The sequence below is a fragment of the Drosophila simulans genome, chromosome 3R, assembly GCF_016746395.2.
Source record: "Drosophila simulans strain w501 chromosome 3R, Prin_Dsim_3.1, whole genome shotgun sequence".
Lineage (NCBI taxonomy): Eukaryota > Metazoa > Arthropoda > Insecta > Diptera > Drosophilidae > Drosophila > Drosophila simulans.
Genome location: NC_052523.2, coordinates 4597379 through 4613810, shown reverse-complemented (window position 1 = coordinate 4613810; position 16432 = coordinate 4597379). Strand labels below are relative to the sequence as shown.

Here is a 16432-nt window from a genome sequence, read left to right as displayed (position 1 = left end):
ACTGCACACGAATCTATCATCTCACATAATATCATCTCATATAATATACCTTAAAGATTTGCAACTTTATAAAGCAATAAGTAAATAAGTGAATAAAAACTAAAGTGTAAAATTCACCTATTTGCTGAGCATCTGACCTGATTAAAGAAACCTGCTCAAACATTTGGCTTTCCATTCTTATATTATTTGTTTTTCCACTATTAATCTACTATAGTGCAAAAGCACTTTCTACTAAACAAACAATACTCATACATTCGGGAATAATGCAAAGTTTGTACTCATAAATATTCCAAAATCGCTACCATGTTACTTTTTCTAACAGCAATCTGATTAAATATTTACAACTCATGCCCGCTGCCATTTGCATTCCTGGTTGTGTGTGCACAAATGTATCTCGCAAATCAGTACAACTTGCCAGGCGATCTGCGCAGTGTTTCCCATTCCCATAATCCCAAGCCCAGTAACTGAGAAACATGCCCCCACCCAGAAATGTAATCTCCTTTCCAGTTTTCGATTTCTATTAACTTTTTGGGCAGTTTTTTTTATTTGGACTCGAGGCTGTTATCCTTTGGGTTTCTTTTGGGTGGGGTGCTGAGGCGAGGACACTCACAGATCCGTGAGTGTGATTTTTTTCGCATTTCCCATAAGCCAGACCGGCAGACAAGAAGAAGAAGAAGGAGAATGAGAAGAAGCGGGGCGAGAATCACCCCTCACGGACGCAGAAAGAGAGGAAGAACTTTGGCCCCTGAGCCTGCCCCTTCCCCCTTTCCACTGCCCCTTCCCACCCCTCGCCCGACACATATGCAATTAGAGTATCTCTATGCTTGATTTTTTCCAACCATTTTCTGCAAGATGGTTTTTTTTCGCCTGCCAGATAGAAGAGCGCAAGCGGGAACTTCCCACGATCCTTGGGTGGACTTTTGTACTTTGGAAGACATTTTATGTGCGCAGTGTCATAAATACTTTTAATTAACTGGAAATGCGTGTGCGAGTGCCTGGCTTCTTTTTTTCCCTGCTTTTTTTGCCTTTCTGTTTTTGTGTGTTCTTGTGTTTTGTGTTTGCCAGCCGTTCGTGAGTATCTGTGTATCCGTTTCTGCCCATTCCAGATACCCGAAAGCGGGCGTGAGTTTCCAGAGGCGTATTTACCATAATTTGCTTGATTTTTTCCCGTTTGTCATATCATAAACTCTTGCGGGTGGGCGAGGCGAGAGGGCGGGCGGGGTAGTGGCAGACAATGCGGTGGCATAGATATGTGGCTAGCACAAGCGCTGCGCACATATTTGAGCAGATGTTTCTCCTTTTGGACTGGATCAATGAACTCAATAGTCGAAAATTCGACTTAGACACTTGTGGCACTTTTGGTTCGAATGACTGGGTGGGTTGTAAAGGTCTTTAAGCCACTAAGATTAAATAAAATATTAAACCATAACTATAACAAACCAGTGATCATTATAATCACTCAGTTCCCCTGGAAAGTATGCTACAGTTTTTTCATTACTGTAACTCTAGGAAAATGTCAAACTCTGAGAATGTTGACGGTAATACAGGGTATGATATCGTCCAGGAAACCCATTTTGCGTATTATTTTCTTGTATTTGAACTAGTTCTACACATTTGTTGGTTAACATTCGAAAAGTTATCAACTTGCCCCTCAGCCATTTATCCTTTCGGTTAATTTCAAGCACAGACGCATTTGGCCGGCAGCATTTGAAGTCTGAGAGCCTGGAAGAGCTGCGCCTGGCATTCATCAGGCTCCTCGACAGCCTCGTCACACGTCGCTCCCTGCAATTCCTTCCTCATCATCCTTCCGTCGCAGAAGCAACCCCTTTGCCTTCAGTGGGGTGCAAAATTCGGATATAGTACTAGGGCATGCCAACCCCACCGCCACCCCCTCTGGCGCACGAGAAGCCAGACATATGGGAAATGAAAGAGAGTTGCCGGCGGAGCAGGGAAACACAAGAGGAAACCACGACGCCGGCGTGGAATGCAATCAACAAGAAAACTACTTGAGAATCTCCGGCCACGGCGCAATATTCAAATTTGAAAATAAAAGTGAAACAAAAAGAGGGAGGTGCCCACGGGGGACGGGGGACGGGGGGAACGGGTGGTAGGTGGAACGAGACGTTGAAGTTGAAGTAGACGTCGACGTCGCCGCCTGTTTGACAGAATGTCAGTCAGAATTTCAGAGCCAGGGTGGCGTTTTTTTATTCAGCAGCTTTTAAAGTACACTTGGAGGATCTTACATTTTTACTGGCTAGAATTTTAGGGATCAATGTAGAAAAGTCAGAAGTATCTCTTTGTGATCTAAAGATACAAAATGTTGAGATAATTTCATTGGAATTTATATCTAGTTTTCAATTGAAAGAAATACTATAAAGCGTACTTCATCTAAAACTCTGATTATTCCATTCCATTTGAATCTTTGAACTTGCTACAAGATTTTTCGCAGTGTACTGGCTCTTAGTTTCTTCTTTTTACCTCAACCGTTTGCCTGCAAGGAACATTTATTGAACATCTTGTGGCACATCCTGGATTCTCCACGAAATGGATTGTGTCGTTGTGAAGAAGCACTCCTTGAATTTTCCCAGACGACAGCACCTTACCCATTTTCCTATGTTTCTTCCCCATTTCCAAGTAGCTTAAATGTTTCGCCCGCAAAGTTTTCATTTCCGACTTGACAAGATGGAAAATAAATTTGATTTTAAGAGTAATTATTTTGACAGGCGCTAATATAATAAGCTAGTGCAATTTAAATATTTATAGATGGAATGAAATTGTTATGTACTGTCTGGCGATAACAAACCCTAAAGCTTAACGTGTCATCTATTATTTATTATTATTGTATTGATTTAATACACTTCACTGGATCGGTTTAATTTGTGAGCAATAACAAACCTTCGTTTACGAGGTATTTAAGGGAATGACAATAAAAATAAAGTTTTCCATCCACAAATGCCCTCTATCGGTTGACTCTATTCATACACATGTGCACATAAATGTACAAAAAGCAAAAACAGTGACTACGAACTACGAATCACATTGCTCAACGATCGACATTGAGACGTGCGACTCCGCCAGCCGCCCTCCCCCTTCGCGCCCACTTCCTCCGGCGACTGGAGCCCCATGTGGGGGATAGAGATGGAGAATACCTAAAGTGGACTACCTGTCCGCCCTAACTGTGAGTGCGATTTCTCAACAAACTCACAGATACTCTGCAAACGCACACAGCGAACTACCGACTTATATGGTTAGACATTCTCGGTTTTCGGTTTTCGGTTTTGAGTTTGGTTCTCGATTCTACCGAACCACGTTCAATGAACTTCCCTCTCTCTTCATGTCTATCTGTAGACCGCTCTCTAGGCCACAAGACTGCTACCAACAGAATGAATTCGTATTTATATTTAATTATACATTTACATGTAAGTGGAAGCACCAACAGACGGTGGTAAGAAATAAAACAAACTTGGCTAGAAAACAAAAGGCTCTTAACTTGAGTTTCTTTCACGTCCATGTTGGCTATCAAAAACATCTTTATATAAGTCGGATTTGAAGGAACAAGCTAATTTCTAATACCCATAAAAGTAAAATATTCACTTTTCACCCTTGTTATACTTACACAATTGAAGCCTTGATGAACAATTTTCTTGTATAATCCAAAGTGTTTTTTGGCAGCAATTTCGAATTGAATTTTATAAGATTTTATAATTTAGTTATATACTAATGTAATTACAAAAACTTAATGCAAATGTAATAGTAGGGTATAATAAATATTTAAGCGTTACTTTGCTTTAAAAGAATTTGGCTTTTGTTAAATAATATAAGAATAGTAAATATAGCTTTAAGAACTGGAGTAATAAGTTGCAGAACAATTTTGAACAAACTTTTCAAATAGAAACACTTAAACAGTAATGAGATTTTGAAGAAAAACTTGTTGTTTAACACGTGCGATTTTTAATAACAAATAACAAACAGAAAACTTGAAAGAATTTTGAATATTGCATAGATTGATTCAAGGTGGAAACAAAATTTGGTGTTTGATTTTTTTTGAGTATTATAATATTTTGTATGCGTTCATATTACAATCGTGATTTATGAATTTTGAGTAATATCCTCGGAAACCGAAACATTGGTAGTGATGTTTGTTTGTGGGTTATAACGAAACACAACACTTTGCAAGCGGGCGTTTACTTTTCGTATCTTGCAGATACATTATTTTGGATTCACTTGGGTGTGAGTTGGGATATTATTTTCAATAATGCTGTCAGCGATAACAAGGCAATAACAAACAACGCGCGTTTAACGATATGCGATCCAGAGATCAGGGAGATCCGCTGATCACTTCCACTTTCTGCTGCGTTCGATTCGTAAATGTTGCGTACTTCTTTCTTGCCACAACAAATTCCGAAAAACCGGGCGAAAAGGAAGAAGCAGAGGGAGAGAGAGCAGAGAGCCCGCAAACCGAAACAGGAATGCAATTGCAGGGGATCATGACTGCTAGTGCCAGGGAAACTGCCGGAGAGAGAGCTAGTAACGGGGCGCATGAGCAGGAATGCAGCAGGGTAACAAAACCATAAGGGAGGATAATGCACTCGGATCGGAGAGGCCGGCCGCTCGCCAAGGAGCAAATGGGAGAGGGATCCGGAGTGCGGAGAGCTTTTCTCCGAGGTGGCATGGCCATCGAACAATAGACGTCTGGACAGGGATTTCCAGCGCCTTTTGTTCCCGAATCCTGGATTGACTAAATGACCCAACTACGGCGACCAGTCGAGAAGCTGGAAACATGGACGGCGGCACTGGGAGAAATAATATTTCCAAAAAGAAGTTAAGATCAACAATTTGTGCAAATATATATAAATATATCAGCTTATATTTTATTTGTTTAAATAAAGAAAGTGCTGCTCAAAATTGAAGCTACTCAATTGAATCTGACAAACTAAAATTAACTAGTACCCACAAAAGAAGGCAGTTCCTTAACCACAAATACCTTGACCTAATCGATAGAGATCGGATTGTCTGAAATACTAGAAAATTATTTAAATACTACCAATGCATTTCTCTCTGTGCAAAGAGGGAGTTAGCAACTGTGTGTGAAAGGGAAGGCAGCACCGAGGGAATCTCCAGTGAGAGTTACTTATCGTACTTAGTTACTACCAGCAAAAGTTGCCTGACCTGAAAAAGGCCTCTTCTTCTGGCGATAATGATGTTGACAGGTGCTAATTGCTTGCCTAGGTCTAGGTCCATTGAACCCCAGTATGCCAGAACTTTAGAGCAACTACAAGCCAACTGAAGACCAAGAAGGAATAACGCCTTTATGGTCATGCAAATCCAACAAAAGAAGTCCAAATCAACCGGAAGTCTGAGTTTCACAAGAGGCGAACAAAAATCGCACAAGATCGCACGATCGGTACTGACTTAATAACAGGGAGTGAACAGGACACGTCCCCCTTTCTGATTGCACACAAAAAACAAATTATATACAGAAGTGCGGTCTTCAATATTCGCTGACTTCTGAGATTAGCAATCAAAGTTCGGCGATTTTGTTTTCAGATCATAAGACTTCAAATAATCTTAGAATTTTAACTTTCAGTCTTTCTTGTACGGTGCTACTTGGTAATTTAACAAACAAAAATATTTATCTGAAATCTTGAGATTATCAAATTATTAAAGGAAATGAATAACTGCTGAGCTAAGTCATTTCGTTTTATGCACTTTAATGGGCGCAGACTTTCCGCATAAATGTAATTATTCGTTCGGCAATAAAATTACAATTTTTATTACATTTGTTAGTCAAATGTGACGGGGCTAAAACGACAAAAAGGGTGAGCAATCAATTTTAAAATATAATCAGTTTATGGGTGATTTGCAAAAAGGAGAGCGGGGGAAGTCACCGCAGACGTCGTCGGAAGTAAGGATATGAGACAGGAGATTGAGTTGTCGCTGTCTGGGATCCAATTTTGCCCCAAGTCCTTTTTGGGAGGCCACGTAAGCCCCGCGGAAAATAAAAGTCACGGCGCTGCGAAGCCAGTACTGTACAGCCCATAACTGTCAGGTCCTCCAGGATACGGATGGGTAGTACAGACTGCACAGGACATTGCACTGCGGATAGGTGAGCGGAGAGCCGGGCAGGAAGAAAACATACCAAAGGGGAGAGAGAGAGAAGAGCTCGTGTTGCACTCAGGGGGTTCGATGAGGTTTGACAGAGGGTCTCTGACTGACGTATTGCTGCGATGTACATATATGCATGAGCGTTCGAGGAAGGAAGAGGAGAATAGTTTGCAGCTGTCGCTCTACGGCTTTTACTACCGCTGACACACACAATCAGCAATCACCAATGCAAACCAACCTTCTTAGCGCATGCCACAAACAAGAAAAGGGGAGTTGGCATAGTAGAAAAAGGGAACGCAGCGAAGGATCTTACAGACATTCCTACAGATGGCAGAGGGTCTCTCAGGGGTCAGGCCGATCCTTACAGGGCACGGCGTACTCGGGTGAGGATCGTATAAGAACTGTAATGGCTAGGGTTGGATGGTGGATCTGAAAGGGCTCCGAGTTGGAAAAACAACGAATAGTACTGGAACATACCATCGATCAATTGGTGTCCATTTCGGCTACTCAAACATCTGTTGAATAGATGAAGAACGATGTTTACCAACTTAAGACCAAGTTAGGTTTGTTTGAATTTAAAAACATTTAATAGGGTTTAGATAGATTTAAGCCTATATGTATGTATGGTAATACTTTTCTACTAGCTTTACAGTTTTTCAGTGCTAAATAACTGCAAAAGATAGTTTTGGTATTGGTAAGAGAACTTTGTATCTGACTATTCAACAGTTGCTGATCTATTACTACCAACAAAATTACTTCCACCGGTTGAGTCCTGGATTCCTCTCACTTTTTATTAATAAGAACCGATTGGAGTTGGGATCATTAAGCATAGAGACAGGAGAAAGAACGACGCGAAAGAGATAGAGAGGTGGCTACCTGGACTACCTTTGGCCGATCCGATCTGAGGAGATCTGGTCTGGGCCGGGACTTGGACCTGAATCTGAACCTGAGGCTGGGGTTGCGGCTCAGGCTACACCGGTTTTCAAATTTGGGATATGCTCGCCTCACGTTTTCTGCTTTCGTTCATTTCAGCTATTTTAAGTAACAATAACGAGAGGAGCCGCCGGCCAAGAAGTGCGACCGGGACGGGGATACGCGGAGCGGTACGGCAACAAAAGCTGCCGTTGCCTGTTCCGAAACCTTCGGGCCAAGTACCAAGTACATTCATAAGAGTAGCGGCGGCCTCAAATGTCCCAAGTTGAGATTCAGGTTCAGGTTGAGGGCACTGAGCTAAAAATTCTAGTTTAAAGCAAAAAATTAGTTTTACTTCCTGGAACTTTTTGGCATAAATTAATCTTAAACTAACAATAACTTGTTAAAAGACGATTGTGATATTTTGTTGTTTTCCTAAGGGAGTGACCCATAAATCTACTTCGATAACTTGGTATAGGTATGGAATTTTTTTCAGTGCAAGTACCAGATAGGTAGAGAATCTTAGACCGCTCTTTCCACTCGAGTTCCCTCTCTCTTTTTCTCTCTGTGTGCGCTGCGCTTTTGTTTTTCCCATTCACGGAATTCCTGGAAATTTGCCGATCAGTAAATCTCTTGCGCCTTTTGTTGTTGCGTTTCCTACGAAGCAAGAGCGGAAAACAGGACAAGATCAGGAAAGGACACTGCCCGAAGGAGGAAGAACGAGAGCGCAATTAGCCTGGAAGGGACAATGGGGGTATTGGGCTCCAAGTGGATCCCAGGCGTGGGAGCTTCCTCCTTCTTTCTCGGGAAAAAGAAATCCCGAACGGAAGTAAGCCAAATCCAAACGAAATCAAATGGTGTGGCAGATGTCCCAAAAGAAAACAATATATTCAAAATAAGAAGAAGTGGAAATGGAGAAGAACGAAGGGAAAAAGAGAAGAACGAGTGGAAAAGGAGCAGAGCAGCAAAAAGGTAGCACACACGCACTTTTACACCTGGTTCGCTTTTCTTGCGCAAAAGGAGGTGTGGAACCAGAGCAAAAGAGACAGCCCGAAGAAGCACCCTTAAAAGGAAAAACCAAAAAAAAATATAGTAGTGAGTAGCAGTAGTTCGAGCACCCTTCATAGCAACCAACATCTTCCACTCCGCACCTCGCTTTCCACCATCCACTTCAGACAGTTCCCGCTGCTGGAATGTAGGAAAGTGGAACGAACCAGGGGTGGAACTTGGGCGAGGGGTGCGACGTGGGGTGCAGCCTGCAAATGTCGCGCTTTTTGCCTTCTTGATAGGGTCTTGTAGGGCACTTTCGTATGTCCCGCTTTCAAAGAGGGTTTGTTAAGCACTTTTCCTTGCATCACGAATCGGAGAAATAGTTTTTTTTATTTAAAATGGAATAGTACCTACCTACTACATACCATTGAAAAACAAGGACATCTCATAATTAAATCAAAAAGACATGATAACCTTAATAAAATGAAATTTATAAAATTGATTAAAATAAAAATTTCTCTGACTTTTTTTTTTGTATAAGTATTGTTTACCAACACTCATAAATAATAATGAATTTTATAATCCCATTTAAGAGTATTCGAGTCTTCGACTCGCCCCAAAGACAAAGGTCCTTTCTTGTTGGTCTGTAAATGTTGCATGTTGAGGTATAACACCTCACCCCATTTATTTGCATTCTGTAATTGTTGCTGCCGAAATGCAACAGCAGTTCTCTTGTGATGCTACGCCTTAAGGATCTAGTATTAGAATGGACCGACTGTTTTCGGCTGCCTCATTTCCCAGTCGAGTTTGTTGTTCTTTCAGGGCTTCCTGCAACTGCAACAGGAAGCGAAAAGTGGTTGCTGCTGCAATAGCAGACGTACAATGGGGAACGTAGCTCAAAACGCAGCACTGTGGCACAGTGGTTTGCTTTTGGATTTTGAAAATTCAAATTTTAAGGTGATTTGTAGAAAAGATAAAGGTTACAAAATGGACATACCTTCTTAGTAATTCCGATTGGGAGATTATATTAATAATTTATGGAGCTAGCAAAACTTGGAATAGCTCTTCCCTCTAATCAACTGGAGAGGATCACTACCAACCCCAATTTCTCATTTAAGATTAGTCGGAACAGCCGCCAGTTTTGAACCAGTGTGCTGCAAGGGCGCAAATTTCGAGGGGAGCTGGTCAGAGCCCAAAGTCCACTGTAGGCATTGACATGTGCCGGGCCACGGAGCCACGCAAAGTCGATGGCCCCTTCTCACCGAGGAGGGTGACCACCAGTAGCAACACCGGCAAATCGAGGGCTGCTTCGCTCACGGCACTGAGCCAATAATTAAACTAAACTAAAGCAGCCACCGGGAGAGGGGGGAGATGCAACCCCTAGCCGGGAATTTGCCAGCCAGCACTGGGAATAGGGTGAACCACTTTTCATTCCACTTTTCGGCGCAAAAAAGAGTGCAGAAGTAGAAGTAAAGCAAACAAGGGCAGCTGGCAAGCCGAATAAGCAAACACCCTTCCAAAGGAGGGATTAGTACCCCAGAACTATTCCAACTGTAATTTCTCTAATATTAATATTAATTAATAGTAGGTCAAGATAGTACTAGTTTTTAAATTAAAAATATAAATATTCTCATCTTTGGAAGGATAACATTCTGCTTTTGTACAAATGCTGCAGGAATTCGAGGATTTTTAAATAAATTAAAACGGTTAATAGCCCTGTATCTGAGTCTAGAAAACAATTGTTTTGAGTATTCTCCCCATGAGAAGGATCAGGTAATGAAAACAAGGATGCTTCTGAGACTGTTGATCTAAGGTCGGATGATTCGCTCCGAACGTGTCAAACTTCTGGGCAAAACTGTCGTGCCCTCGTCGAGGGTAAAGGGGTCAATAAAAATAAAATGGTATTGTAAATTAGAGCAGAGCCAGCCGGAGGCAGGGGGTGCTGCAATGGAGAGGCGAGGGTTGCCGGTTGCAACTAATCAGTTGGTCCCCTTGTAGAGGTATGTTGCGCAGGCGCAGTAACAGCTGTCACTATTATTTTTATTTTCCATGCTATTGCTGCTCTTGTTGTTTTTCTTTGAGGCCGGACTTGGGCTGCCTGGGGCATTTGCAGGATGCGTCGCGCGTGTCAAGAAAATCCTGAAAGATCTTGGTAAACATCCTGGCCCGAAAGCGGCGAAACTGTGCGAAATCAATACAGATTATGTGCGAGACCGGGATAAGGCGACAGTTGGCCGCCTACCTAAAAAAAATAATGGGGAGGGATGCCTGATGGATGCAATGTGCAATTACATGCATGGAATCGGAAAATCGGAAATCAGAGCGGGTTAGAGGTGAGGTGCGGATCAGGGCCAGGTAGAAAACCGGACGGCCCGTGTGTGAAAATCATCGGAGCGGAATTAAGTCCCTCCCCGAAAAGCCGTGGGATTAATTAGCATTTGGTTTCGGGACAACATTTTAGCCCCGGGCCCCGTTTGTTCGTAGTAAAATTGTAATTTATGCATTCGGTGGACAGCAACGTGTCAAGTGAATGTCAAACAAATCTGTGAAAACAGTTTTGTGGAATCATCATCCCAGTAGGGAAAATTCAAATTGATTTGTAAGCTTTAGATGCAGCTAGGGGAACGAGGAGATAACCAGTTCCCGTGAACCGTGTGACATTTGCCGGGAAATACAGATATGCAGAAATAACCATCCGCCGATCCTTGTCCACTGGCGGACTTACAAGTTTGTCTTTTGATGTTTGTCCGCGAGTCTGTCCGCCAGTTTGTTTCGCCTTATTTCGTTTCGGGGTTAACTTGTTCCCTGGCTTTGTTTGCCCGGTTGTTTGTGGTCCTTCAAAGTTGTTGGCTGTCGACTTGTCCACGGTTCAGTGGACTCGGATTCCTTGGGACGGGCGAACCCTTTGCTGGCTCGGTTCACCATGGGTTAAGTGCAGATCGAAGTGAAGAAATTTTATTTGCATACAATTTAGCTTAAATAATTTGTTTACACACACGATTTGTCCGGGGCACTACAAATAGGAACATGGGATAATCTCAGTCTTTGATCGTTGATTTGAGGAAATGGGCTTTCCTATGATTTCCATAAATGGGGTTCACGAATATACTTAATGAGCTAATGTCTTTTTTGTTCTTAACAATTCGGTTTTCTTATATTCTATAATTTTTGTAAAAAGCTAATACTTAAGTTGTCACTTACCAATAATTCAATAATTAAAAACAGCGATCTGCAAAGAAAATAATGATAAGTGGGCTGTTAAATTAATAAGTATTGCTAAAATAAGAAGAAGTGCAAATTGTGTTTTTTTTTTTTATTTTCTCTGGTACCCACACACATCTAAAATCAGTTTAAAGAACCCCTAGCAACTTGTTGAGCCTTCTTCTTCTAACCATGTGTTTGTGGATGCATTGTAGAATGAACCTGAATTCTACATCAATCTACGAGAAAGCGAGGCTGTGAAAACCCATCGCTCCTTTGGCCTGGGGCTCTAACCTAAATCAACAAATCGGTCTAAAGCTATCCGATTTGGAGCAAAAAACTTGGAAACCTGGTTCGGAGGCAAACACAAATGAACAAACACAGCGCGCTCAGGCAATGCCAACAAAGTTGTCAAATCAAACAGAGAACTTGAGGAGCAGAAACGAGATCCAAGCTCTGTCAGATCCCGATTTGGATCGCCTTGGTTTTGGTGTTAAAAATATGAGAAACATTTATAACTTTTTGCTGAAGAGTTCTTCTCCTCGCTGGCTGGCATTTAAAGAACTTTAGCGATTTATCCGCAGCCGTTTCCCCGGGTGGGACTCCACGTCCCCGAGCGCCCCTGGGAGTGGCCACGCGGATCCGCAGCCGTTTCCCCGGTGTCCGCGGAGGCAGGCGAAACCTGATTTGCTGCTGACGACCAAGAACGGGGGCTAAGGCCAGCAGGCGCAGCCAAAGTCGCAAGAGTTTAAAGGGCCCGAGCGAGTGTAGGTAGGAAATAAAACCAGACCCCGGTCCAAAAAGGAGGAGCAGGAGGAGTGACTACGCAATAGATGGCAGGAATCGAAGCGGGAGACTGCGGCCAGAAGACTCCAAGCACTCCTCTGCTGCATTCCGCTGGCGACTGCCACTCCGAACTTCCAGCGCTTCACTCGGCCACATGTTGCACACACTGTGAGAATGAATTTAATTAAGGCAAATCCATCCCACAGCAAAAGCCGAGGGACCAATGGAGCGCCACACAACCCGACCAGACACCAGCCAGACCCCGATCCGGATCTTCACCAGCGGAGGCAGCCGAGTGCGTCTAGTCCAAAGTCTAGTCTTGGCCAACCGTGGGACCAGATCGCGCCCAGATCGATGAAGCTACTTGCGTCGACGTTCCGAACAAAAGGAATTGGTTATGACAAATAACGCTTCCCCATAAACATGAACAGTTCTAAAAGGATAAAAGTTCTCAAGTAATGACATAAGGTATACAATTCGGTTAACTTTGAATATAGTTTTATACAAATAACGATAAGAAAGTTTCGTTCTTGGACAGATGAGTCGTCTTTGTGGCTTATCAAACTTCAGAATGTGCTATACCTAAGAAGATTCTACATGTCAAGCTATTGCTCACCAAAAACTCAAGATTAGGAAACAAGTACCACAAATTGCCAAGTTTAGAGCTAGACCAACTGAGAATAAAGCCTGTCGAGGACAGATAGTGCCATGGTGCTCATTTGGTTTATCAACAGAACCCATATTTGTGGTTAGTTGGGAAAGTCGAGTGGGGTACTTGGGCATCGAGGGTTCCACATGTGAACACAAATTGGAATCAATGTGCAGTCGTAGTTGCCGCGATGTGCACCGCAACCATGCCAATTAAATCCCATTTCAGTGGCACATTAAAATGCAATAAAATATATTCCGTGTGACTGTGTGAGCGCTGACGCTTTACCATTGGAGCGTTAAAAATATTTCATGCCCAATACCCAGTCCCGGTTCTGTGGCACGGCATTCGTGCCTCCTTGCTGCACATGCTCCGAAAACTGAGGCAGGCGAGCCCAGAGAAACTACGCGTAGAGATGCTGAGGCTGGCCAGGCGATAAGCTCACAATGGGTCTGCAGTTTTTAGAGTTGAACGAATTATGTAGCCTCGAAAACGAAATTCGCCGCCGCATATTTAGCTCGCATTTCAGCATAATTTGATGTAATTTCAGTGGCCTCCTGCAACATTTTGTGTCTGTGCTCAAGAGGAGCTTGGATTGCCGAAAGCCACGAGATCGTGGCAGCCCCAACTGGCCACGAAATTATATTGCGGAATATTGATCAGACCCGATCCCAAGGTTTCTCCGCTCCCTGCGATTCCGAAACTGCGTGACCGCCCCACAGAATTTCATTTTTATTTTCAGCATTTTTATATACCTAAATCTACACAAGTGAAAGTTGTTTTTATGCATCTGCTGATCGGACATACAAATAGTATGTTGTTGTTCCCAAAAAACCATTCTATTTCTACCTATTCTATTTTAGAAATATATACCAACATTAAACAAACATAACACAGAATATTGGGCGAATACAAATTATATTATATTAGCCCAAAAAATGTGCAGTTTATATTTATGTTTATATACAAAATCTATTTTATCTGTACATTTTTTTTTTAATTTAACCATGGAGAGTATTATTCAGTGGAAATTCAGGGAATTATTCGTTTTTTATTTCCGCTTAAATTTATATTGAAATGTTTATGACTTCATGATTCATAGATATCCTAGTGGAATCTAAACTTACATTTTTCGTGTTTTGCATTCTTCTGCACTAAATAGTAACTTAAAATGCCATCCCCACCACGGTTAACGTTTTGCTAGGATTATAGCCGGACTCCCGCATTTCTGCCAAGAATCCTTATATATGTGGGCAATGTAAAGAATCTTTATAAGCCCGAACCCCTCTGCGCCCCTGAAAGGGTGTCAGTTTGTCAGGCTTAGCTGGCCAAGAAGCTCAGGCGATTAACTGTGGCTCGCGACTTGGCCAAAAGGGTGCCCTGCCACCCCTTCGCTCCCTGGAGCCTCCTCGACAAACCGCAAAAGTGAAAAATTTCGCCTGTTTTTGTTATCTTAACCCGTTTGTGGCCCCAACCCCAATGGCGACTGCATTGCAATGAAATAAATGAAGTTAAGCCAATTTGAGGTTAAAGCCCAAAGAAGGAATTCATTATTTTTGTTGATGTTTTTTATTTGCGGTCACCACTCGAAACGTGTGTCCTGCTGGGGAAAAGGAATTCGCACAAGAGTTGGGAAAAACAAGCATCTGTTGACGATCGAATAATTTAACACTCTTGTTATAAACAAAAGTGTATTTAATTTTATGGAATAGATACATTATTTGGTTACTTGCAAGAAGTGGATTAACTTGAAAATCAAAAATAAGTAGCCAGCTTTAAATACTATAATAGATATTTCATATACCTGCAAATATTACGCATACGCCGTGTTGCGCAATTTTTGAACATTTTAGTTACCATGCAAAATTGGAAGAGTATTTTAGATAGAGCGTATCGAGCGACCAAAAGCAACCGCAGAAATGCGACAAATGCAACAATAGCTGTAAAAAAGGAAAACAAGAAGGAAGAGACAGTACGAAGGCAGAAACCGCAATAAACTTGAGTGGAAACCCAACGATGAGACGCAGAATAAGCCAGGAAAAGAAGCCAAGCCCGAAAATGGCAGCACTTGTTAAGTTAGGACGCGGCGAATGGCCTTATCTAAGGTCCAAACTGTATGCTTTGCATATATTGCACACACACGACCGATAAATGGCTATATAATGAAAGGTAACCAATCGCGTAACCAGTTCTGTGCGATAGCATTCGCCAGCTTTGAATGCTGCTGCTGCGGCTGCTGTTTTTGTTGATGTTTTTCGCTGGTGCTGGGCGGCCAACTCCAAAAGGGCATCACAAAAACGTAAACAACATCCCGAAACAACAACAACAATCGGCCATAACAACCAGCATTCGAGACAAGAGGGCTGAGATTCAGGGGCCGATGATTTTAACCAGGAAAGGGAAAAATGGAAGAGGGGGACCACCGCCAACGGCGGCTACATTCAAAACAACAACAAAATAAAACAGTAAAAAAACATTGGAGTGGGAAATTAAGTTATTCGAGGGAGGGATTCGAAATACAGATACCTTTTAAGCGAATGAAATCCCTGAAACATCAAATAATCTTGGTTAGGAATAATATTTATATTGAATGTTGATACTTCTGTGGGCATGTGTCAAATTTATTATTTTAAAAATATTTAACTATAAAGCAAAACGTAAAATATTTCAATAAATAATGATAAATAAATATTTGTATGGATCAAAAACCCTACAGCTAAATATGCGCCATTCTGAAGGAGTTTGCCCTCAACAACAAAAATTTATTTTAAATTGTTTACAATTATGCAAAGCGTATTGCACAGTTTAATTAATAAGCTATAAAGATAATTATTTAAAATGTTATAAATATAATGCATTTCAGGATGAAATCGTTCCCCAAAATGCAGGTTTTTATGAATCACTTTAACAAAAGTAGTTCAGATTAATGATAGACACCAAGTTTTTTGCTCTGTGTAAGAATGCAAGGAGCAGACAAAGATGCGTGTCTGGCTCTTTAGACATTCACCCCCTGCCCCCTTGGACGAAGCTTCTCCGCCACTCAGCATCCTTTACTCCTTCGTTTGCACTCACATTGAGAATTCCATTGAAATCGTTTGAAAATTGAGCCCCATGCTGAACCAACTTGGGGATGCAAGGGGATGGTTGGGTCTTGAAGGGGTAGACACGTCTGCCGCCTCTCTTGTAATAAATAAACGCCAGCCGAGCAGCGACAACAAAAAAATCAAGAAATAAAGCGACAGATGATGACGTTGCAATGACTTCTGCACAGAGAAAAATATAAAACATACCGAAAATATTTCAAATGATTGTTAAATCATATATTTTGCAAGATAGCATGTTTAAAAGCGGGTAATGAACGAACATTATGTGCATTTTAACTTGGTTTTTAAAGCTATAAGCTTTTGTTTATAATGTAGATTAATTTTAAAAAAATCAACTAGCTTCTTTCTCAAATTTTTTAGCTACATTTTACATAACATTTAACTGATATGTATGTAATACAATTATCTTTTTTGCCCTATAAAATACTTTTATACTTTCGTGTGGAATCCTTCTACTCCTTCATCATCTTATACATACAAATGTAGCCATAAAATGTGTAAAAATAACAAAGCATATGAGTTGCATTTTCAACGGGCCAAAGGAAACGGATGAACATTATGAGCTGCGGCAAAAAAGGAGGAGGAAAAAGGAGTTACGAAAAGTTGGGGGCGCACTGCATCACCCGCATAATAAACCAGAGCGCATAAAAATGTGTGTAAAATTGCAACCGCAACGTATTTCGCC

General features: G+C 41.7%; 1 protein-coding gene across 2 annotated transcripts in view; it reads right to left on the bottom strand.

The window, feature by feature from the left end:
• The window catches only part of LOC6727171 (transcription factor E2f1), a 39537-nt gene that overhangs the window by 12595 nt on the left and 10510 nt on the right, over positions 1–16432 (bottom strand). The window contains exon 2 of one of the 2 annotated variants that reach the window (XM_016176306.3): positions 11209–11236. The gene's annotated coding sequence lies outside the window, so the exon portion shown is untranslated. Of the gene's footprint in view, positions 1–3616; positions 3738–11208; positions 11237–16432 lie in introns of those variants that run through there. The other variant, XM_016176303.3, reaches the window with a different exon arrangement.